General features: G+C 42.9%; 1 protein-coding gene across 2 annotated transcripts in view; it reads right to left on the reverse strand.

The window, feature by feature from the left end:
* The window catches only part of THSD4 (thrombospondin type 1 domain containing 4), a 584,405-nt gene that overhangs the window by 324,574 nt on the left and 233,484 nt on the right, over nucleotides 1–26,347 (reverse strand). The window contains exon 1 of one of the 2 annotated variants that reach the window (XM_057544215.1): nucleotides 78–186. The exons of the other annotated variant lie outside the window; for it this stretch is intronic. The gene's annotated coding sequence lies outside the window, so the exon portion shown is untranslated. Of the gene's footprint in view, nucleotides 1–77; nucleotides 187–26,347 lie in introns of those variants that run through there. 2 annotated transcript variants of the gene reach the window in all.

Below are 26,347 nucleotides of genomic sequence, written 5' to 3' on the forward strand. Positions count from 1 at the left end.
GAGTCTTTGCATTCAAAAGTCTGCCCCTCCTCCCATTATATTCCAAGGCTCAAATCAACACTCTAATGAAACAATACCTAAAATTGGTGGTCAAATTCCAATAGCTGGGATGATCCACCAGACCACGCTGCCCCACAGAGATTTGCTGTCTGCTCTCGTCAAGTGAAGTGGGCATCAGCTGTCCTTTGCAAACAAAGATGGCATTACTGACTCCAAACCAGCAAAGCATGGGTGAAGGTTGCTTCATTCCCCGTTACTTGGGATACATTTCCATCGCTTTCACCCGCATTCTCCTCCTTAAAGGGCCTGGCACTTACTGGGTACTCCATATGGGTTTGGTGAGCAAATTAATGAGTCACTAAAAGGCTTAAGGGGAATGAACCAGGCAGCTATACGACAGAATTGTAAGAACCCCTCGAGAGTGTTAAAAACACAAATTGATTGCTCTTTGTGGACAAATCCGAGGGATGATTTATGTGAAACAAGGTAAAGTAGGTTCTTGTTAAAGTCTCAGATTTTACTGGGAATGTGTGATATCCTGAGTGCAGTTTTGATTTGTCTTCTGTTTATGTGTGTAAACCACAAAAGCAGTTAACTGTTGATGGCCAAATAACAAATGTCTCTGCCTCTCCCCAGAGAGATTAAATAGCTCTGGGTTGAGAAAAAAATAGAAGATCAAAAGAAGATCCAGACTTCCTGGCTGGCAGGCAGCAAGAGGTCCCCTGGCCAAGGGAGGGTAACCTTTGCTTGAACTTAGAGGAATGTGGAAAAGGGGTTCTGGGCTGAGAAGAAAATCCGTAAGATGCTTCTCCTAAGCTGTGCAGACCAGAATTCTGAGCTACATGCCTGAAATTCCCTGACCTGACCATAATATTTACTTCTAAGCCTTTGCCGCATATACTTATAATTAACAAAAAAGATGTCGTGTTTTCTTTTTTTAAAAGTGATGGCACATAAAACAAGTTCCGGGTGAAAGTGGTATCTTTGTATAATTGGTCCAATACTTTTGGGAAAATAAGGCAGATATCAGGTGACATAATTCATACCCACTGATCTATTCATCCCCCTCCTGGAATTTATTCTAAGACTAAAATCTAAAAGAAGAGAACATATTACAGTTTTCCTGAAAATGTATTTGAATGAATTTTGAGTTCTTTTCAAAAAACTCATTAGGAAAAAGACTTTGGGGGAGATAAAACGTTATCCCCTTTACACCTAAGGCCATATTAACCCCTATATAAGCCCTGATTCATGGGTACCACTTCCTTGATTTAGAGACAATCACCAACCACAGCATCCTCAGCAGATCTGAAAATGCTTCTCTAACACCTGAGATCACCCAGACAACACTGTCCGTCAAAAAGATCCCATTCTATAGGCACTCAGACAGGTTTTTTTTTTTTAATGTTAATGAGTTATGCCTAGCAGCTAGCTTGCAGTGCACAGCTATTCAATTCTTCAAACGGGTGATAAAAGCATCCTGCCCAAGTCCTCAGAAGCCTAAAACAAAACGCAAGCAAGCTGTGAAAACAACTTGACCCCCATGCCCACGGTTGCAAGGGAATCTCCAGGGCCCAGGAAAAAAAGAAAAGACAACAAAAACAGAAAACCCTGAAACCTAGACTCCTAAAGTAGCAAGTACTATAATGCAAATGTATGTTGATTAGAAGGCAAATAGAACCCTTTTCAGCCTATGGTTTCCAAACACAAAGCTTGGAAAACAATTGATGTTCTCCAAGTTCTTCCAAATAGAGAAGGAAATAACTGGGGAAGACTTTCGTCATTTTAAAAGCTGACCTCTGAATTTGGAACCTAGGTAACGCCCACATTTTCTCTTAAAAAGTGTTATTTACTTAGTGATCGGAGTCTACATATTTCAGACTCTCTGTGTCTCCCTCCTAAGAAACAAGCCATCCCATTCTGGAAAGCAGGAAGGCTGGGGCTGTGCCCACCTGTCAGACTTCTCTTTCACATGGTAACATCTCCATCTGCTGGAAAGTTAGATGTCTGCATTAAAGGCAGATAATGTTAGTTTTGCTGTCATATAAATCTAGGTCAAATTTACATTCCCACTTTATCGTTCATAATCCTTGCCATTTTATTTGAAACATCTGGCTTTTTTCCTTATTTCCGAGGCCCCCAATGGTCTTCATCCTTGTGGCATTTGCAGGACCTCTCCTAACCCCTGCTCACTCCCTTCCCCACGGTTTGGGCAGGTCCCCATCAGTCTTTCTTTAGAACTGTACATCCTTAGGTTAGTCCAGAAACCCTTCTCTGAAGCTGGATATTGTTTACCTGGAGGTCAGTGGTTCCCGTACCCACCCCCCACCCCGGGCTGGCATTCCTTTGAACTATGATCTTAGCTTTTCCCAGCATGAGCTCCTTTATTTGGCTGGGTAAAACTGTTCAATAACTGCCTGTTTTGTCTTTGATTTTTAAAAATAAATAAACACACAAACATTTGGGCCGTGAGGACAAGGCTGTGGTTACCCCGCTCTTGTTTCTGGTGCCTTCAAGTCTCTTGCTTTTCTGTACGTTTGTGTGGATTCCACCTTGGCCAGGCACCCACTCAGTGATTAGCCCCAGGAAATACAAGTGCACGTTGCCTGTGTACACGACTACTTCTCTGTCCTTTCTGTTTCATCATTAGCATCACTTTTCAGAATCAATTCCTCCATGCCTTTAGTTTACTCTCCATTCTGCCATTCCTTTCTTTAAGTAAACAACGTGCAATTCTATTTATAAATTACTGCTTCCTGGTATTAAACTCCCAGTCCGAACCTGAGCAGCTTTCTGGGCTTCCATCTCTTTATTTGTACAGTAAGGAAGTGGGACTGATCCCTTAAGTCCATGTTATTTATGACAGTCAGAGGAAAAAGAGGCCCAGGCCAAGTAAAGAAGCCACCTGCTTCAGTAGCCTCTCAAAGACGACAAACTTGGGAGTCAGAGGTTGGCAAGGAACTAAAAGCTAGGCTGATCTTGTCCTTCTCTTAGGAGAGCTGGTGAAGGACAAGCTAGCTATGAGAATACCTGACTATAAGAAAACGAGAGTCAGATAAGCCCAAGAGGACCCAACCCTCCTCCGGCTACCTAAAGAGAACTTAGAACTGTAGAGCTGAACAGAAAGGCAGGCCTTTCCTTGTCCTCCAGGACCATCTGCTAAAATGTACCTGAGAAGGAGAAAATGAGAAAAGCTAAAGAAAAACGCCTTCTCTCTCTTTCTCTGTCTCTCTCTCTCTCTCCACAGCTGCCTAATCCAGGGGGTAGAAGGCCTAAATAATTTTGATCTCAACAACTGGTTTAAAACATGTTATCTCCTTTTGCCTAGAAGAAAGAATTAGGTTTATTAAGCAATGACTTACAACAATAAAAGATCCATAAAACTGATGCTTTAATTAATGGCTAATATGTAAGCTTATTGCATTAAAAGCAAGAGCATAATGGAGTAGAACAGTGGATGTGGCAGGACTGAGTTCCGGCCCCCAGCACTTTATACCTGTGATTATTGTACTATGTTGTTTTCCTACTCACGCCCACACTTAGATTAGGAGTTCCTTGAGGACGATGGAACCTGGTCTTCTCATCCTAGTAGCCTAGACAGAAGTCCTTTCACACAACTGGTATTCGATGAATGCTTGCCAAATTGAAATGGACCAACCAGAGCCCATTCTAATGGTCCCTCCACATATGGAGAGCAGATGGCTGATGATCTACTTGCCAAAGTGCTGGCCCCTTGTTCATCTGATGTGAGCTCTCCAGGTCTCCTTCATGGTGCCTTTACAAGAATTAGAATACGTGTCCCTTCTTCAACACACTTTACTTCCTCCTGACAGAAAATTGTCATAATGTATTGACACCATTAGAAAAAGCCACTTTTTGCCATCTGCTGGAAAGTTGTCACAGTAAATATGCAAATCATTCATCTTTTGAGTCAACAGAGTCATAATAAAAATATGAAGAAAATCAAAACAATAAGGATACCTATAGAGGAAACTTGCACAAGCCTCTTAGATAGCCTCATCCACCAGAGGGCAGACAGCAGAAGCAAGAAGAACTACAATCCTGCAGCCTGTGGAACAAAAACCACATTCACAGAAAGATAGACAGGATGAAAAGGCAGAGGGCTATGTACCAGATGAAGGACCAAGATAAAACCCCAGAAAAACAACTAAATGAAGTGGAGATAGGCAACCTTCCAGAAAAAGAATTCAGAATAATGACAGTGAAGATGATCCAGGACATTCAGAAAAAGAATGGAGGCAAAGATCGAGAAGATGCAAGAAATGTTTAACAAAGACCTAGAAGAATTAAAGAACAAACAAACAGAGAGGAACAATACAATAACTGAAATGAAAAATACACTAGAAGGAATCAATAGCAGAATAACTGAGGGAGAAGAACAGATAAGCGACCTGGAAGACAGAATGGTGGAATTCACTGCTGTGGAACAGAATAAAGAAAAAAGAATGAAAAGAAATGAAGACAGCCTAAGAGACCTCTGGGACAACATTAAATGCAACAATATTCACATTATAGGATCCCAGAAAGAGAAGAGAGAGAAAAAGGACCTGAGAAAATATTTGAAGAGATTATAGTCAAAAACTTCCCCAACCTGGGAAAGGAAATAGCCACCCAAGTACAGGAAGCACAGAGAGTCCCAGGCAGGATAAACCCAAGGAGAAACACACCGAGACACATAGTAATCAAATTGGCAAAAATTAAAGACAAAGAAAAATTATTGAAAGCAACAAGGGAAAAACGACAACATACAAGGGAACTCCCATAAGGTTAACAGCTGATTTCTCAGCAGAAACTCTACAAGCCAGAAGGGAGTGGCAGGACATATTTAAAGTGATGAAAGGGAAGAACCTACAACCAAGATTACTCTACCCAGCAAGGATCTCATTCAGATTCGATGGAGGAATCAAAAGCTTTACAGACGAGCAAAAGCTAAGAGAATTCAGCACCACCAAACCAGCTCTACAACAAGTGCTAAAGGAACTTCTCTAAGTGGGAAACACAAGAGAAGAAAAGGACCTACAAAAAAAAAAAAAAAATTAAGAAAATGGTAATAGGAACATATAGATAATTACCTTAAATGTGAATGGATTAAATGCTCCAACCAAAAGACACAGGCTTGCTGAATGGATACAAAAACAAGACCCATATATATGCTGTCTACAAGAGACTCACTTCAGATCTAGGGACCCATACAGACTGAAAGTGAGGGGATGGAAAAAGATATTGAAAGCAAATGGAAATCAAAAGAAAGCTGGAGTAGCAATACTCATATCAGATAAAATAGACTTTAAAATAAAGAATGTTACAAGAGACAAGGAAGGACACTACATAATGATCAAGGGATCAATCCAAGAAGAAGATAGAACAATTATAAATACATATGCACACAACATAGGAGCACTTCAATACATAAGGCAACTGCTAACAGTTCTAAAAGAGGAAATCGACAATAATACAATAATAGTGGGGAACTTTAACACCTCACTTACACCAATGGACAGATCATCCAAACAGAAAATTCAGACCAGATAGATTTAATTGATATTTAGAGGACATTCCATCCCCAAAACAGCAGATTACACTTTCTTCTCAAATGCTCATGGAACATTCTCCAGGATAGATCACATCTTGGGTCACAAATTAAGCCTCAGTAAATTTAAGAAAATTGAAATCATATCAAGTATCTTTTCGGACGACAACGCTATGAGATTAGAAATCAATTACAGGGAAAAAAACGTAAAAAACACAAACACATGGAGGCTAAACAATATGTTACTAAATAACCAAGAGATCACTGAAGAAATCAAAGAGGAAATAAAAAAATACCTAGAGACAAATGACAATGAAAACACAACGATCCGAGACCTATGGGATGCAGCAAAAGCAGTTCTAAGAGGGAAGTTTATAGCAATACAATCCTACCTCAAGAACAACAAACATCTCAAATTAACAATCTAACCTTACACCTAAAGGAACTAGAGAAAGAAGAACAAACAAAACCCAAAGTTAGTAGAAGGAAAGAAATCATAAAGATCAGAGCAGAAATAAAAGAAATAGAAAGAAAGAAAACAGTTGCAAAGATCAATAAAAACTAAAAGCTGGTTCTTTGAGAAGATAAGCAAAATTGATAAACCATTAGCCAGACTCATCAAGAAAAAGAGGGAGAGGATCAAATCAATAAAATTAGAAATTAAAAAGGAGTAGTTACAACAGACACTGCAGAAATACAAAGCATCCTAAGAGACTACTACAAGCAACTCTATGCCAATAAAATGAACAACCTGGAAGAAATGGACAAATTCTTAGAAAGGTATAAGCTTCCAAGACTGAACCAGGAAGAAACAGAAAATATGAATAGACTAATCACAAGTAATGAAATTGAAGCTGTGATTAAAAATCTTCCAACAGGGACTTCCCTGGTGGCACATTGGTTAAGAATCTGCCTGCCAATGCAGGGGGCACGGGTTCAAGCCCTGGTCCGGGAAGATCCCACATGCCGCGGAGCAACTAAGCCCGTGTGCCACAACTACTGGGCCTGCACTCTAGAACCCATGAGCCACAACTACTGAGCCTGCGTGCCACAACTACTGAAGCCCATGTGCCTAGAACCCATGCTCTGCAACAAGAGAATCCACCGCTATAAGAAGCCCGCACACCGCAACAAAGAGTAGCCCCCGCTCGCCGCAACTAGAGAAAGCCCGTGTGCAGCAACAAATACCCAATGCAGTCAAATAAATAAATAATTAATTAATTAAGAAAAAAATCTTCCAACAAACAAAAGTCCAGGACCAGATGGCTTCACAGGTGAATTCTATCAAACATTTAGAGAAGAGCTAACACCCATCCTTCTCAAACTCTTCCAAAAATTGCGGAGGAAGGAACACTCCCAAATTCGTTCTATCAGGCCACCATCACCCTGATACGAAAACCAGAGAAAGATACTACAAAAAAAGAAAATTACAGACCAATAACACTAATGAATATAGATGCAAAAATCCTCAACAAAATACTAGCAAACAGAATCCAACAACACATTAAAAGGATCATACACCATGATCAAGTGGGATTTATCCCAGGGATTCAAGGATTCTTCAGTATACGCAAATCAATCAATGTGATACACCATATTAACAAACTGAAGAAGAAAAACCATATGATCATCTCAATAGATGTAGAAAAAGCCTTTGACAAAATTCAACACCCATTTATGATAAAAACTCTCCAGAAAGTGGGCACAGAGGGAACCTACCTCAACATAATAAAGGCCATATATGACAAACCCACAGCAAACATCATTCTCAATGGTGAAAAACTGAAAGCATTTCCTCTAAGATCAGGAACAAGACAAGGATGTCCACTCTCGCCACTATTATCCAAGAGAGTCTTGGAAGTCCTAGCCACGGCAATCAGAGAAGAAAAAAGAAATAAAAGGAATACAAATTGGAAAAGAAGAAGTAAAATTGTCACTGTTTGCAGATGACATGATACTATACATAGAGAATCCTAAAGATGCCATCAGAGAACTACTAGAGCTAATCAATGAATTTGGTAAAGTTGCAGGATACAAACTTAATGTACAGAAATTTCTTGCATTCCTATACACCAATGATGAAAAATCTGAAAGTGAAATTAAGGAAACACTCCCATTTGCCACTGCAAAAAAAGAATAAAATACCTAGGAATAAACCTACCTTGGGACACAAAAGACCTGTATGCAGAAAACTATAAGACACTGATGAAAGAAATTAAAGATGATAGAAACAGATGGAGAGATATACCATGTTCTTGAATTGGAAGAATCAATATTGTGAAAATGACTATACTACCCAAAGCAATCTACAGATTCAATGCATCCCTATCAAATTACCAATGGCATTTTTTACAGAACTAGAACAAAAAAATCTTAAAATTTGTATGAAGGGCTTCCCTGGTGGCGCAGTGGTTGAGAGTCTGCCTGCCAATGCAGGGGACACGGGTTCGAGCCCTGGTCTGGGAAGATCCCACATGCCGCGGAGCAACTAGGCCCGTGAGCCACAATTACTGAGCCTGCGCGTCTGGAGCCTGTGCTCCGCAACAAGAGAGCCTGCGATAGTGAGAGGCCCGCGCACTGCAATGAAGAGTGGCCCCCGCTTGCCACAACTAGAGAAAGCCCTCGCACAGAAACGAAGACCCAACACAGCCATAAATAAAAAAAAAAAAAAAAAAAAAAATTTGTATGAAGACACAAAAAATCCCAAATAGCCAAAGTGGTCTTGAGGGAAAAAAACAGAGCTGGAAGAATCAGACTCCCTGATTTCAGACTATACTACAAAGCTACAGTAATCAAGACAATATGGTACTGGCACAAAAACAGAAATATAGATCAATGGAACAGGATACAGAGCCCAGAGATAAACCCACGCACCTATGGTCAACTAATCTATGACAAAGGAGGCAAGGATATACAATGGAGAAAAGACAGTCTCTTCAATAAGTGGTGCTGGGAAAACTGGACAGCTACATGTAAAAGAATGAAATTAGAACACTCCCTAACACCATACACAAAAATAAACTCATAATGGATTAGAGACCTAAATGTAATACCTGACACTATAAAACTCTTAGAGAAAAACATAGGAAGAACACTCTTTGACATAAATCACAGCAAGATCTTTTTTGATCCACCTCCTAGAGTAATGGAAATAAAAACAAAAATAAACAAATGGGACCTAATGAAACTTAAAAGTTTTTGTACAGCAAAGGAAACTACAAACAAGACGAAAAGATAAGCCTCAGAATGGGAGAAAACATTTGCAAACGAATCAACAGACAAAGGATTAATCTCCAAAATATATAAACAGATCATGCAGCTCAATATGAAAAAAACAAACAACCCAATCCAAAAATGGGCAGAAGACCTAAATAGACATTTCTCCAAAGAAGACATACAGATGGCCAAGAAGCACATGAAAAGCTGCTCAACATCACTAATTATTAGAGAAATGCAAATCAAAACTACAATGAGGTATCACCTTATACCAGTTAGAATGGGCATCATCAGAAAATCTACAAACAACAAATGCTGGAGAGGGTGTGGAGAAAAGGGAACCCTCTTGCACTGTTGGTGGGAATGTAAATGGATACAGCCACTATGGAGATCAGTATGGAGGTTCCTTAAAAAACTAAAAATAGAATGACCATATGACCCACCCCAATCCCACTACTGGGCATATACCCAGAGAAAACCATAATTCAAAAAGACACATGCACCCCAATGTTCATTGCAGCAGTATTTACAATAGCCAGGTCATGGAATCAACCTAAACGCCCATCAACAGATGAATGGATAAAGAAGATGTGGCACATATATACAATGGAATATTACTCGGCAATATAAAGGAACGAAATTGGGTCATTTGTAGAGACGTGGATGGATCTAGAGACTGTCATACAGAGTGAAGTAAGTCAGAAAGAGAAAAACAAATATCTTATATTAATGCATATATGTGGAACCTAGAAAAATGGTACAGATGAACCGGTTTGCAGGGTAGAAATTGAGACACAGATGTAGAGAACAAACATATGGATACCAAGGGGGGACAGTGGGGGGGTGGTGGTGGTGGTGGTGTGATGAATTGGGAGATTGGGATTGACATATATACACTAATATGTATAAAATGGATAACTAATAAGAACCTGTATAAAAAAATTCATTAAATAAAATTCAAAAATTCAAAAAAGAAAAGATATCTACAATGTAAATACTGACCCTGGAGATGCAGTAACCTGTTCAGTGCACAGCCTGAACAACTGTGCAAGGCAGATGATTTCTTTCAGGCATCTATGTGACTAGCCTTGAAAAACCGAGCCTATGAGCTGGTGGCAAACGGTAGAACTATTTATGTTCTGCTACTTTCATGTTGGCTTCAGAAGAGTCACTGACAGAAAGAGGCGGGATTGTGTGTGTTTGTGTGTGTGTTAGGGAATTGGGAAGGGGGCAAGCAGTGATCACAAGTTAGATCACAAGGAATCTAAAGAATGACTTCTCTCCATCACAAAGTTCTCAGGCCCAGCAAGTCTGATCTGTAAACTTGTCCACAAAAGGATTTCCCTGGCAATACACTGTTAGTTTAGGTACCAAATAGCTGTCCTGACATGGAATGGCCCACAGCACTCTGGGTGCTGTCCATCAACCCACAGGTATACTCATCAGGTCTGTTCTCTTTCCTTGTCCTCTCTGCAGATTTACACTGCAGACCACCACCCCTCCCTCAGTGCTCTCCTGTCCCTTTGCATCCCTAGCACTGCAGTCTCCAGGTTGCCCTCCTCCTGGGCTGTTCCTCCCCTGGTTCTTCTTCCTCCACCCCGGATCGGCATTCTCCGAAGGTCATGATGCCTCAGAGTCTGAATTTCCTTCTCCACTCTCCCCTTTTCATCTGTTTCCCGGGATGGAGGGCACCCACATGCCTGTTCATCCCAATCTGCACACAACCTGTGGTCCTGGCTCTCCATATGCCTGCACAGCATTCCCACTGGGACATCCTGACTTCACCGCCAACTCACTTCATAGCTAAACTCAAGCTCTCAACTTCCTCCCACTTCTGTTCTTCCCCACTGGACTGCCTGTTTCGTGTCAGGGGTGCCGTTATTCCAGTCACATAGCTTCAAAACAGTGTCATCTTTGACTCTTCTCTGGCCCTTAGCTCCTGCATGAGGTCACCCATCCAGCCCAACTCAGTCCCCCTCGGGAATGTCTCCAGCGTTTCGTTCACATGTCAGTTTCTTTCCACTCCTGCACCCAGTGCCACATCAAGCCTGGATAACTGTGGCAGTCTCCTCTTGGTCCCTGCCCTGCTCATCACCCTGAGCACACTTGCTACATCACAACTCCTACAGAACCTCTTTCAAGTGTCACCACCTTTTCCAACTCAGAGCCACTGATGGCTCCCTCCTACAGCGCAAAGTCCAAACTCCAGAGCTGGGGGATTAAGACGTTCCATAATCTGATCTTACCAATTGTTTGCCAGTGTTTCAATCCAATGTGCCTTGGAATGGGTTCTTTTATTTTTTAATTTTTATTTTATTTTGGACTATAGTTGATTTACAATGTTGTGTTAGTTTCAGGTGTAGAGCAAAGTGATTTAGTTATACATATACATATAGTTATTCTTTTTCAAATTATTTTACCATTTAGGTTATTACAGAATATTGAGGAGAGTTCCCTGTGCTATACAGTAGGTCCTTGTTGGTTATCTATTTTAAATATAATAGTGTGTTTATGTCAATCCCAAACTCTGACATGGGTTCTTAGCCAAGCCAGACCGGTCTTCTAAGGGGACCCAATCATTTTTCACATTCTGACCTCTGTGCCTTTATTTGTACTTGGTGTCACCACCTGGAATCCTTTTCTTTTCTTTTTTTTTTTAAATTTAATTTAATTTTTTTATACAGCAGGTTCATATTAGTTATCTATTTTATACATATTGATGTATACATGTCAATCCCAATCGCCCAATTCATCCCATCACCACCGCCCCCCACCCCGACCCTGCTTTCCTTCCTTGGTGTCCATACGTTTGTTCTCTACATCTGTGTCTCTATTTCTGCCTTGCAAACCTGTTCACCTGTACCATTTTTCTAGATTCCACATGCATGCGTTAATACATGATATCTGTTTTGTTGATAAGTGGGGCAGGCTGAGGAGACAGCCAGGACTAGGTGTGTGTGAAGATTAGCTGGCCTTGATTGGGAGAAGTGTTTGCAAATGGGAACAAGGGGGAAAAGATTTGTTTTTCTCAGGGCACATCAAAATTACGTATGTTCAAGGGCAGATCCAAAATGATCTGACCCAGCCACAGAAGGAGGTCACGAGGGCAGCTAGACGAAGGTCCCAATGCAGAGCAAGGGGTTGAGGGGCTGGTCAAACAGTGACAGGGCGGGCCATCAACCAAGACCCAGAGAAGCGGTGATCAGTATGGGAGAGGTCCAGTGGCCCGTACTGAAGACCCAATTACGGCAAGACTAGTGTCAAGGGGCAGGACTCCCAAACTGGGGCACAAGAAGGGAGGGTGGGTCCTAGAATACTAGAGCATGAAGGTCAGAACAGAACCCGCAGCCAGACTGTCAGCCCTAAGCATGGTCTTCATCTTGTCCTGCATAAATTCAGGATTGGCTCCAGATCAACAATGGCAGACACAAGGGACCTGAGTACTCCTTACTCCTGCACACATGGCAGAGGTCAATAATTGATCATGGCACGTTTTCCCTCTGGGCCCAGAAATAACTTCAGAATCCTTCATATAAGATCTCCAAACAGCCACTGTCAATCAATCGAAAGTAGCCCATGAGATACATTCTATTTGTCATGCCTGGTCCCAAAGTCACAGGTAGGGCCAAATCTGTATGTGAGAGTTCACTGGCTCAGCTGTAAATAACACGGAGACAGAGTTGCAGGGCGCTAGGTCAATGGTTCTCTAACTTTGATGTGCATCATAATCACCTGGAGGGTTTATTAAAACCCAGATTGCCAGGTCCCACCTCCAGGGTCTCTAGTTTTGTAGGTGTGGGGTGACGACAGAAATTTGCATTTCTAACAAGTTCCCAGACGATGCTAATATTGCTGGTCCAGGGACCTCAGTTTGAGAACCACTGCACTAGGTAAAACCATATCATCTCTCGTCTCGTTCTTATCTCTCGGGGCCAGCTGGAGTCCTTTCTCCTGGGCTTAAAATGACCTCGTCCATCTCCACTTTTAGAGAACATTATCAACACTGTGTATACGATCTATCGACAAACATGTATCGTGCTGGGAGTAACAGAGACAGGCAAAGTCCCTGTTCCCAGAAGTCACAAAGAATTTTATAGTCAATTACAATTCAGTGTGAGAGGTCCTGTGACAGGGAAATCACAGGCAACGGTGGAAACACACAGAGCACCTCACTCGGTCTTAGAAGATCAGAGAAGGCTGCTCAGGGGAACGTGAACCTGAGCTGGACCTGAAGGATGAGGAGAAGGTAATCTGGAAGGGGGGGAAGAAACTTACGTATTGCCTGGGGTTGTTTACCTTTTGCACACACACCTGTATACACACACACACACACACACACACACACACACACACACGCTCCACCTTATCTCCATATCTAGACAGTAACCAACCTGGATGAAGAGCTGATCTTTAATCCACCCAGGCATTCCTTAGGAAGCTGGGCTCTAGCAGACGTGGACGTTTTTATTCATTGATGGAATGCATACTTTTGCAACAGGCTGGAGTTGTTCTGTATTTAGGAAGGCATGGGAGAGGATGAGCGGGGAACGTGAGGACATGAGGGTTTGGCTGAAATCCCCCCGGCGATTTGGTGCTTTCTGTGGCTGTGAGGATTTCTCTAATCACCTGCAGGACAGGGGGCTCAACACCAAGCCCTACTAAACCCTGCCTCAGCCCGGTATGCCGCTTACAACTGGCAGCACATCTGCAGACGGTGATTAATGGCCCATCGTCCTAGCCTTTGTGTCCACTCCCAGCCCAAGCCACCATCTGTGAACAGTCTCTTGCTTGAGTAATAGCTGTCTCGAAAATTGTTTTCCACGTTTATAAACAGAGATGGGGCGTTTTCCTCTGCTGTCTTAATTTCAAGTGATTAGGCTGAGCTCATTCCTGCAAACAACCTCATTATTAGAATTCAAAGTTTGAGGGTCAGGGCCATTGCTCACCCGCAAGCTTCATTCCCCAAAGCAGCCTCTGAGGAAGCTGGAGGGAGGCCCCAGTGCTCTGATGAGGTCAAGGCAGCTTTTTCTGACCATTGAATGAGTAGACGCTGCCACCTTCTCCCCAAAACTGTCCCTTTCTGATTTGGAAAGTTAGATGGATATTTTCTTACCACATCCCCTATCTCACCACACTCATTTATTCTTATTTAGAATGTGGTTAGCTCATGCCTTACTTTAGGTGGGATAAGAAGTGACAGATATCCATTAAACTCTTCTGGTCTCTACTCCATCTTTGTCTCTGCAGAAGGTAGCACAACCTGACACGTATTAAATGCTCAACAGATGGAAAATGAATGAAATCATTAAGATGCAGTTTCAAGGGGACATTTGAAATGAAGAAAACGACCCATGTGTTTTGCATAGACCGTTACACGCCCTCCACTTCCCCCTTTTGAGAGCTTCACCTACCCCACAGTCAAGGGCATCCGGGAAGAAACAGTACAGCAGTGAGTGCTAGAAACATGTGCTTGCATCCCCTTCAGGGAGTACACACATCACCCAGGCCATGTGCAGCTGTTCTAGACAAAGAAAACACAAGCCAGGATTGTGCTTATCATTCCAGGTCTGCCCTCTGACCTAGTTTGTCATTGAACTTGGTCCAGCGTTCATGTAACAAACTGAGGAAAGGGGTACCCCAGTGATTTTACAACTGATTGCAGACCAGCAGTTCCAGCACTTTTTAAATAATGATTTTGCAATTCCCAGGGACCAGTGTGTAGCACTTGCCTGTGCAAAATGCTTTCTCCAAGAAACACTCATTTGCAATGGGAACACCCTGCTTCATGAACTGCCTATGACCCTGAGGATGGAAAGCCAGAGGCCCAGTGTGCAGGGTCTGAGACTTTGAGAAGCAGAATTGACCATGAGAACATCTGCCCCGACCGCCGTGTTTCATGGGGAGGCAATTCACCCAGGGGCAAGTTAGTGGCAGAGTTGGGCCAAAAACTCACGTGTCCTGCCTCACCATCCAAAGTTGTTTTAGAAGTGGAGAACGCCTCCCCACCAGATCTTATGGATCTAGAAGAGACCTCCTGCTTTCTTGAGAATGAGATAACAAAAATGTAGTTGAGTCTCGGGTATGCTAATGTTTTCGATGAAAGTTTGCTGTGTTGGTCGTAAGCACTCCAAAATGGCTTCGTTTCAGTCTCTGGGATCTCCTTTGTGTAACACCCTGAACTAGGAGCCAAGTTAAGAGAAAGCCACAGAACTCTATCCAGCAACGAAAAAGCAAATACATAGTCTTCAAATATCCATGGAACAGTTACAAAAACTGCCGATGTATTAGGCCACCATACAAACCTCACTACAATCTAAAAGTTAGAATGCAGGGCTATATTTCTGCTCCCAAAAGAAACAAAGCATAAAACTAGAAACTGATTCTAGAAGACTTATTTTTAATCTATCCGCTTGCAAGTTACGGACATTCCTTGAAATAACTCTTTTGATTAAAGAGGCAATCAAAACCAAAATTATTAACTATTTTGAAGAATTGTTTCCAAGCCTAGCCCTAACACTATCTGAACACTCTTGGACAAATCATAGAATCACTCAATTTCCTCCTCTCAAGAAAGAGTTTGTGACAAGGATTAAAAGAGATAATATGAAAAGGGGTCTAGCATAGACAACAAATGCGACGCCGGCTCTAAGGCCAAGCTTGTGTAACTGGATGTTAAAACGGGCCTGTTCTGTCCCCTTTTCAGCTAAAATAGGAAGACAGTGGATGCTACATTTTGAAGGGAACACAACACAAAATTTCCAAGTTGAAGGGCAAATACATGACTTGAATCCCTTACTCACAGTGAGCACAGAATAGTTTTGAGAAAATGGAGCTTAAGAGAGGATATCTTTGGAGAGAGTTGTGCTGGCATTTCCCCCTCCCCAGGGGAAAGGGTGGGGGCTCTTCTTCAGGTTGAGAGAAAGGAACTTCAGTGAGATCATTGGAGGGTTTGATTTGGTCTCCTTACAATTACTGGGACACAGAGCCGCGGGTCTAATTCCTGCCTGGAAAATCTAAAAGAGTAGATGCTCTATTGGTACCAGCAAAGGAGAAGTGTCTGTTGGGCACTGTTTTCCTAGAGATCGTCAGGGCAGATGCTCTGTAAGAGCTTCTTGTGGACCAGAAGGTGTACTGTGGAGAGAGTGAGTCTGGATCTATTTAAATCCCACCTAAGAGGATTCCATGGGAAAGTGACAGAAGCCCAACTGAATGGGTCTGAAAGCTGAGAAAAGGAGAGCTGGCTGGAGGAAAATGCAACATGTGTGTCAGGGAACATATAGGTCAACGTTCCCAGTAAGCATCTCAAAAGAGCCCACAGAAAAATCCATGAGGGAAATAGTTGGCTCTATAGACCTTCCAGGCCCACCCAGTGAGGACACCTTACAACAGGACTTGTCAAGCCAGAGCTTTCCTGCCTTTTCCTCTTCCCAGTCCATATACCCAGCAGAGCCGGCAACGCTGGTCACAGTTATGGGCGAGGATGTGTGAAAGCAGAGCCAAAAGGAAACTCATCCTCTTCTCACCTGCATCGGCTCCTAATTTAGAAAGGGGAGCAGATCTAAATTTAAAACAAGTTGGAAATTATTACATAGACTGGTCACTTAAAAACTAAATTGAGACTGTGTTGTCAACTTCCAGTGTTCCAAGGAATTTATATTACCTGAGAGTGATGAGAAAAGTCATGGGACTGCCTGAGTTTTCAATCAACGGCAGTGGAAGAACTTCTACTGAAATACTTTTAAAAGGGCAGTGAGAGAAAAAGAAAAGTTGCTTGTAATTACATCCCATGAATTTCTTGTTCAATTTACTGGCTGCACTTACAAGTTATATCTCCATTCCATCCATCTCCATTCAGGATGCTGGGATACCAAGGGCTCCAAAGGCAGCCCAAAACCTCCTTTCGGTTTATAAAATCTCTTCCTTGTCCCCCTCCCCACTCCCCCATATATCTCTAAAGTTTCAGCAGATTGTGCTGTTGAAGGCTATCGCTGAGAAAGGGAAATACATGATAGAGGGATTCTGAGAGATAGGAAAAGGATGGAAGGAGGCTTTTTACTAGAAGGGGAGAGTTAGGGCAACCACAGCTCAAGGAAGATAGGGTAGGAATCCCAGGCAGGCAGAAAGAGAGCTTGATGGAGTGGAGACAGTGCCCTTGGGGTTAAGGCTACTCCTCTGGAGACCTGCCCGAACAACCACTTTGGCGGCCTTGTTACTGTTACATCAGCAACAGTGACGTGAGGTATAGAAGATTGACAACCAGAAGGCAAGCAGGGAAAGTCAGAGCTAGAGCGTTCTCTGCTTCCCCTGGAAATCCTCATGCAAATTCCTTAAGCAGCACCCACCCAATCAAGTGGGTCATGGCTGGTGGGCTTGCTCTCTCTCTCTCTACACACACACACACACACACACACACAGACCCCTACACACACACACACACACACACACGGGTAGGGAGAGAAACAAACACAATTTTATGAACTAAAGTTAAATGAGCTTCATTTTCAACGATCTGATATTTTTTGTATTTTTTTTCTGGGATATGTAGTTTAGGTGTCAAAAATAACAGAATTCCTAAGATATTTTATTGTTTAGGTGGAAGCCATGGGTGAAAATATTTGTGATTAGGGCTGTCCCCCCCAAAGTGCAATTTAACAGGGCTTTACATAACCATTAATTCACATGCACAGTATATGTTCCATTTATAATCCATCCCCAAATAAGCTGCAAGCAATTTCATACCGTTTTGTACTTGCTACGACCAAAACACATGCCCCTACCATAACACGCTTTAAAATGCGGTGTCATGTGCTGGCCAAAAAGAAAACACAAATGGTCCAAAATGATGTGACGAAAATAAATAAAACTGAGTTGCAAAAACACTAATTATCGTGCTGGGAAATGTTACAAAATCTGGAAATGCTGACATGCAAAAACATCTAATCATCCATCAAGACTTGACTTGGTGGTCATCTCTCTTAGAACCTCCTGAACCCCCAAAGGGAAACTAGTATTTTCTGGAACCACTACCTGCCAGTTCTTTTAGCGAATCTGAGAGCTGGGTATCGTTTGTTGCATTTGAACAGATAAAGAAACCAAAGCTCAGGTTGCTGAAGCTACTTGCCCAGGGCACACAAATTAAGTGTCTAGCGAGCACCTCAGATGGAAGGTGGGAAATTAACATTATACCCTAACAGTATACCAAACTGCTGGGGCCAGGCAAAGTGGTAAGTATGAAGTATGTGCTTTCTCATTTGATACAATGGTCTGTGAGGCAGTTGTTATTACCCCCTAACCAGCTATGAGCAAACTGGCCAGTCTTGCTGCATGTCAGAGGGGTGTGAAGTAGCAGTGCTTGGACCCAAATGTGGGTTTTCTAACTCCAGTACTGTGCAATTCCATGTCACCACGCTACCTCTTCTGAAATGGTCCCTGGAATTGTCCACTTCATTCACTTTCACGGTCAAACATCAGTCTTCACCTAGAGTACTGCTGGTAAATGTATCTCCCTCCTGTACCTTCTATGCCACAGGCTCAAGCATCTGCTGCAGCTGCCCATCACTGTCTGAGTTTGAAAACCGCGTGCCTAGCCACATGCAAGATCTTCTATAATCTAGAGTACCATGACTTTACTGAATGTTATTTCTATTACACAAAATTGGGGAAAACTTTGAAAGAACAAAAAAAGATTTTTGAGCATGTTTTCTGGTAAAATTAGGCATTGTTTAATAACCTTTTCTGGATGACCTAATTTTATAGGTCAGTGCCTTTCATAGTCTTTAGCTGAGCTCTTTTACAACTCTATAAATGGTAGAAAACTGATAGTAATGCAAATGATTTTTGTCATTTGTGGAGACACAAATTATAAGCCCCCTTGCTTCCCCAGAGGTTAGTTTTTCATCTACAGCCAATTCCTTTCAGCACACCGGTTGGCCTTTATGTGTGCTTGCTCTCTCCTTCGAACCAGCTGTAACATCGTACTGGTTCCCTCATTAGTTAATGAGTTAAATAAAATCTTCGACACATGTTCATTTTATATTTGAAAGTGCATCATGATTGTATCTTTTCCTAAAAAACTATTCCTTAACACAGTTGCCTGAGATACTTGGGCTGAATTCCTCACTAATTTAGAAACACAGTATGTTTTCTCCTTTCTTTTTCAGTTCCTCCCTTCCCAGGGACCACAAATGCACACATATGTGTACACAAACACACATGCACACACATGCACACAGACCAGGAGTTTCAGCCCTTTGCCAGGGGGACAAGGGAAAGGGAGAGAGCGAAATCCAATGATAGCAAACTGGGAATTAGGTAATAGCAAACTATGGCCCTCAGGCTAAATCTGATTTAACCACCTGCTTTTGTACATAAAATCTTATTGGAATGCATTCATTTGTGCGTTAACTATGGCTGCCTTTGTGATATAACTAACAGCAGCATTGAGTAGTTATGACAGAGACTATTTGGCCCGCAAAGCCTGAAATATTTACTATCTGGCCTTTTACAGAAAAAGTTTGCTGACTTCTCAATTAGACACAATCTTTACCTTCTACAGAGTTCATAATCTCGTGAAGGGAAGTAATGAATATACATAGATGAAAATACAAAAATGACAATAAAATAAAGTGAGTCTCCATGGATGGGAGCGTTTAGGGGAGAAATGAAACTTAGATGGGAGTGCTGAATATGGCTGAAAATGGCTAAGGAACTTCAGTAATCTCACAGTAGAACACCAAAGCCATGCCATGCAAATGATTAATTTGTCTACTTACTTACTTGTCACAATTTTTCTTTGTTACTGCAAAATAACCCTAAGCATATGGAAAGGCAGTATGAAACACTTGTGTGCTCAACTCAACTCACTTTACTATTTTGTCATATTTGCTTTGCTTAAGATTTTATTTTCATAGTCTTTAATTTGGGAAGATTAGGCCAAGTTTCCTCTCTCATTAACTGACCGTATAATGAAGGGGATCCATGGAGTATTTAGTCTACTCTAGATCTGAAGAAGGTCCCAGTATTAATGGTTTGTTTGTTTGAAATTCTTGCTTTTCTTTTGTCTCCTTTCCATTAAATAAAAATGAGATTCATATGGTTCAAAATTCAAGAGGTACAAAAAAGTAAACAATGAAATATTTTCCTCCTACTTCTGTTCCCCAGTTACTCATTATTATAAACAATATCGAAAGTTTCTTATGTTTCCTTCCAGAGATATTTTATGTATATTTGAGCAAATATGTATGTATATTTATTTTTCCACTTTCTTTTTACAATTTTTTTCTCTTCACCCAATACTTTGTTTTGACAAGCCATCCAGATCAGCACATACAGAAATTCTCATTCTCTTTTTTCAAAATTTCATAGCATTCCTTCATATGGATGGATTATAATTTATGTGACCAGTTTTCTTTCCAAGACACTTAGGTTATTTCCAATCCTCTGCAATTGCAAACAATGCTACAATAATCACATGCATTTGTTGCTTCCTCTAAACAGAAGAATAACTGTACACTGAGAAGAAGAAATGCTGGGTCAAATAATATAGGCATTTATAATTTTGATAGATATCACCAAGTTGTTTTCCATGGAGAGAGGACCAAAATTATACTTCTACCAGCAAGGTATGAGGAAGCCCATACCCTCACCAAACCAGGTGCTATTAGTCTTTTTGATCTTTGCTGCTCTAAGACATGACAAATAGTATCTCAGTGTAGCTTAAAATTGCAATTTCCTTATTATGAATGAAGCTGCGCATCTTTTCATACAGTTAAGTCATTTGTATTTGCATCTCTAATAACTATGTTCAAATATTTTTGGTTCATTTTCTTTTGGGCTATTGGTCTTTTTAAGGGGGAGGGAAGTGACCCTTTAAAAGCCATCCAAGTACGGCCATGATGGAGTTGGGGGACAGAGAAGTAAGGCAGTAAGTAAGCTTTTAAACTCTTTCCCAGATAAGTGGAACATGTTAAAGGACCATGTGTAGGTCTTACCCATCAGTGGCTCCCCATTACCTATAGAATCAAGTCCAGGCCTCTTAGTATGACATCCAGGGCCCTTCATGCTCTAGAAACACCAAATACCTTGTGCTACTACATACCCTGCCCTAGTTCCCACCTCTTACCTTTGTCTCTCAGGCCATTCCCTCTGTCCCCATATCCTCCCACATTACTTTGCTCACATAACTCTTTCTATAAACTTGGAGATTCAGTTCAAGGAAATCCTTCAGGGAAGAAATCTTCCCTGAAGCCCAAATTGTGTTACATGCCTCTCCTCTGTACTCATATGGGACCATGTGCAAACTTCCATTAAAATTATCTCTAAGGTACCCATCACCCCTATTAAACTATAGTCTCTTCAAGGGCAGGAACTGGGTCTTCTCCCTCTTTGTTCTTCTAGCCTAAGGAGGACAGTTAGTAAGTGTTGACCGACCTGAAGCTCTACAAAAAATTAACCATATGATTTTGAATATGCTCTCTTGGGGTCTTGGTTTCTTCCTCTGTAAAATGAGAGGGTGAGACTGGATGACTCTAAGGTCCTCATTAGATCCATGAATATATGAACCGATGGTTGAAAGAGGCATCTCATGAGGATTTGTATGCTAGTGAAGTACACAGTGGATTAGGAGCTGGGGAGAGTGTCAAAACCCAGTTAGGAGATGGTTGTAGTGAACCAAAAATGAAGCACAACAAAACAGAACTCTACAAAGGTGGTAGCAGTAGAATAGAACAGCTAATAAGATCATCTATACCATTTTTCTAGAAATAGAGACACAGACATAGAGAACAAAGGTATGGACGCCAAGGGGGGAAGGGGGGGGTGGGATGAACTGGGAGATGGGGATTGACATATATACACTATCGATACTATGTATAAAATAGATAACTAATGAGAACCTACTGTAGAGCACAGGGAACTCTTCTCAATGCTCTGCGGTGACCTAAATGGGAAGAAAATCCAAAAAAGAGGGGATATGTGTATACGTATAGCTGATTCACTTTGCTGTGCAGTGGAAACACAACATTGTAAAGCAACTATTCTCCAATAAAAAAAAATTTTTTTTAAAAGAATAGAACAGCTAAGAGGGACTTTTTTAAAGCAAAAACATTGATGGGTCTTGGTGGCTGATCAGATAAAGATGGCAACCATCAATTCCTTCCTTCACTACACACACATGCCTCTTCTCATAAGAAGAGATCAAGCCTAATAACTCATTCCACTGAATCTGGACTGGCCTTAGTAACTTTCTTCACCAATAAAATGTGGTGGCAGTGAAGGTCTGGGACTTCTAAAGCTAGGTCATAAGAAGCCTTGCAGCTGCCAGTGGATTTTTTAGAATGCTTGCTCTGGGGAGAGTCAGCTGCCACGTAGGAAATTTGACTGCTCTAAGACCACCATGCTGTGAGAAAGTGCAAGCTAGCCACATGGAGGGATCACACAGGGAGAAAGAGATGCCTGATCAGCCCCTAGCTCTTCCCAGCCCAGGTGTCAAATATTTGAGTGAAGGAACGTTTAGATGACCCCTGCTTTGGTCACCATTTGAGTGCAAGTACAGGAGAGAACGAGCAAGAATCACCCAGCTGACTGCAGTCACTCAGAATAATGAGAGGTAATAATAAAAAATAATAAGCTGTTGCTTTAAGCCACTCAGTGGTTTGTTACATAGAAATAGATAGCCAAAACATAAAGGAACCAGCAGATACAAAATAACAGAGTGGGAAATGCAGAAGATGGATTCTCACATACCTGGGTTTCAATCCCAGCTTAATTTACTACTGAGTGGCCTTTGGCAAAATTCTTAATCTCACTAAGCCTCAGTTTGTTCATCTGTAAAATGGGATGATTATAGCTCCTACCACCCAGGGTTACTGTGAAAATCAATGAGATGACAAAGTAAAGACACATAGTACGGTGACTATAGGCCGTTACTGAATGGAAAGTATTATAACAATAGAGGAAGAATCAAAGGTAACTCGATTAATGGGAGAATGGTGATATGAATGATGCAATGGGGGTCAGGAAAGAGTATTAGGCGTGTTGAGTTTGACATCCAAGGAGAAATTCTTCCACACCTTCAGTGAGCTCTGGGCCTCCTGCCGCTATCCTAGATATGTACAAGGCCCTCAAAACTAATTGCCTGACTGATGCACAGCAGAAGAGAAGATGCAAAGGAGAGAACCGGAGGATGGGAAAAGGAGTTGACTTCTGGACTGAAGATGATGGTAACTTCTACCACGTTACAACAAGTGACAAGGACTATACTTGCCATACACAGCCAGCCACACTATAATAAAATGGATCCTTCCATCCAAATAGCTGACAGGCTACACAGAGGCAGGCTGTGCTGGAGAGGGACAAGGGAACTCATTTTTGCCAAGTTTTCACTAGGTGTCAAGCCCTGGGCTAATGTCTTTACATACATTCTCTCTTAATCTTCTTGACAATCCTATTAGTGTTATAGCCATTTTACACATAAGGAAGCCAAGGCTCAGAGAATGAAAGTAACTTACAAAAGGCCACCAGATAGTAAGTAAAGATGATGATGACAATGGCATTGACGCTAAGTAATATGAGGCACTGTTCTCAGCACTTTATGTTCATGATTTCATTGACTCCTCCCAGCAGCCAGAGGTAAATACTATTTTTGCATCCATTTCACAGCTGGGAAAACTGAGGCAAGGTGAAGTTACGTCTTTGTCCAAGGCCATCCCATTGATGAGTGGCTAAGGAAGGATATGAACTTATGAAATCTGGCTCCAGAGTTGAAGCTCTTGAAAGCCCCATGCCTGTTCCTGTCACCCGGTGAGGCTGCTTCTAAATGGATACCTGTCTAATGGGATTTCAGCTGGAGAGATGCCTGAAGTTCCACCTGATCACACTCTACAATTAAAGTACAGTTACTAAATATTCCCTGGACTGCTAATGAAGAGCTTTCACTGTCAGGGCAACCCTGATGTGGGAACTCTCCCTTAAGCCACCACCAAGAGAGGCGAGGAGCAGAATTCAAGGAACAGCTGGGAACGAGGGGAGGGATACTCTGACAGGACGTCACGAGGTGAGACAGACACCTTTGAGGGTCTCTGGCCAAAGGTGACTAAGCCCTTCAAAGCCCAGAGAAGGGGAAGGCCCGGGGGAAGTCCGTGCTATGGGCACTTGTCTGGATAAGTGGGAGAAGCCAAAGGGGATCCGGCCACCCCTCCCCTAAAAGGCCAGGCCTTGGGTTCTCGTTTCCACAGCATTAACAGACAGCAGAGCCACCTCTTAGAATGTGGCCCAAGTTTGAGGTATTTGGTAGGGACCACAGCACAGGGCCAAAATGAATGCTTTTTTCTCCCCTCTTCAAATCAGTAAGGCAATCGGTAGTATGACGGGGACCAGGAAAAACCCCCAAACAGATAATTTTGCAAAATAACATAACTCAGTTATTTTCAGAAGGCAGAAAGGGAAAATCCATTTCTCGCCACATTTAATTTTGTCACTCTCTTTCCTTTATCCTTCCCAAATCTCCGTCCCTGCATCTGGAATGTGATCCTGAAGTGCACTCTCCATCCTCGGCCAGAAAGGACTCCGGTTGCTAGATTCTGCCAAGACACTTAATCCAGCCCCCGCCCATGTTAAAACTGCAGGCCGAGAGCCAGGAGGGGACAGGGAGCAAGGGCATGGGGCCCTGCACGGCCTCCATGCCTCAAATACTTTCTCAAAGCCTGGCCGCCGCCCTCCCCGCACTTGGCAGTACAGCTCACGCCCTCTCGGAGAAGCCATCCTGCACAGAGTCCCACCGGGTCGACTTGCTGAAAATCACACTGACGAGCATCCTGCACAGCGTCTCCCACCCGGGCCAGGAGGGGTAGCCAAGGAAACGCAAGCCTCCCAGCTGAGCCATCTCAGGGACAGCAACAGGGTCCTCACGGCAGCAAAGACACGCCACCACACACTGCCTGTCCCAAGCATGGCAGCCACCAAATCAAGGGTCTGAGAGCAGTAAGCGCTTGGGTGGGAGGTGGGAAGCGAGGAGGAGGGGACATTCCTTTGCTTCCTCTCCACCAGCTACACAATGATGAGCATGAGCATTTGGGAAGGAGTGGTCCTTGGCCCGGATGCTGCAGGACACAAATGGGGCAGCCATCATGTCCTGTGCACCTACTAAGCTCTGGGAGCACGGACATGCATGTGCCCTTCTTACCCCAAATGCACAAAGAAAATATCTTTCGCACTTGTAAGATGGGGAGAAGCAGAGGCTGAGCTGGGCAGCCCCTGTCCCTCTCTGCTGTCCCCCAGGCTAGACCTGACTGCCTCCCTGGGCCCTGTCCCTTGGTGTCTTTGGGTGCACAGTGCTGCTAATGTCCTGGGAAAAGAACTCCCCTTAAAGAAGGAGCTGTGAGGGCATTCCAGGTCCCCTTGGTGCTGAAATAGCCATGGCAGACTCCTATCTGGCTTAAGACAGCGAGCGCCGTGAGCTCCAAGGGGGTAGGTGAGCCGCACTCCGGGAGCAGGGTACCCCTCGTGAGCTTTGATGGCCGTGGCCTCCTCCACCCCAGCTTGCTTAATACAAGAAGAGTTAGGGCTTCCCTGGTGGCGCAGTGGTTGAGAATCTGCCTGCTAATGCAGGGGACACGGGTTCGAGCCCTGGTCTGGGAAGATCCCACATGCTGCGGAGCAACTAAGCCCGTGAGCCACAACTACTGAGCCTGCGCATCTGGAGCCTGTGCTCCGCAACAAGAGAGGCTGCGATAGTGAGAGGCCCACGCACCGCGATGAAGAGTGGCCCCCGCTTGCTGCAACTAGAGAAAGCCCTTGCACAGAAACGAAGACCCAACACACAGCCAAATAAATAAATAAATAAATAAATAAATAAATAAACTTATTAAAAAAAAAAGAAGAGATAGTATCCCCGCTGAAGTTTCCTTTCTTCTTTCCTCCATCCCTTTTTCCTTCCTTCCCTTCCTCTCTTACTTTCCTTCCCTTTGCTTTCTGTTCATTCATTCAACACATTTTCATTGAGCACCTACTACGCACCAAGTACTTTTTCTAGCCTCTGGGGACACAGCAGGAAATGAGGCTGCTAGGTCTCCACTCTCACCAAGTTACATTCCACTGTGGGGGGGGCGGGGGGCGAGAGACAATAAATAAATGAACAAACAAAGAGCTCCCCCAGCTCCTTTTTGGATTGAAAGTGTGATGGGGAGAACCAGAGGGGGGGACCAGGAAGGGACTGACTGCACGGCCACTTTGCTCTGGGTGCTCACGGAAGGTCTTGGGGCCCCAGAAATAACCATGTGCAGAGACCAGTCATCGACCTCATTGGAAGAAGAAACTGAATAGAATGTTCTGGGGAAAAAACTAATTAGACCTAAGTGGAAGAAGCTGACAGACAACTTGGAAGAGGCGAAGGCTCCGTTTTTGACACATGAAGAAGATACTACATCACGCCTTACTACTTGCCACCGGGTCCTGCTGATGGAAACTCGGTCGTGCGCCAGCATCCTCCATGGGCCCTGCCGTCCGCTAGCTCAGCTCCCCAAGGCCCAGACCCGGCTGCCCAAGAGCACATTCCCAGCTGAGCAGGGGCTGGGCCAGCCACTT

Source organism: Balaenoptera acutorostrata, chromosome 3, assembly GCF_949987535.1.
Source record: "Balaenoptera acutorostrata chromosome 3, mBalAcu1.1, whole genome shotgun sequence".
Taxonomy (NCBI): Eukaryota; Metazoa; Chordata; class Mammalia; order Artiodactyla; family Balaenopteridae; genus Balaenoptera; species Balaenoptera acutorostrata.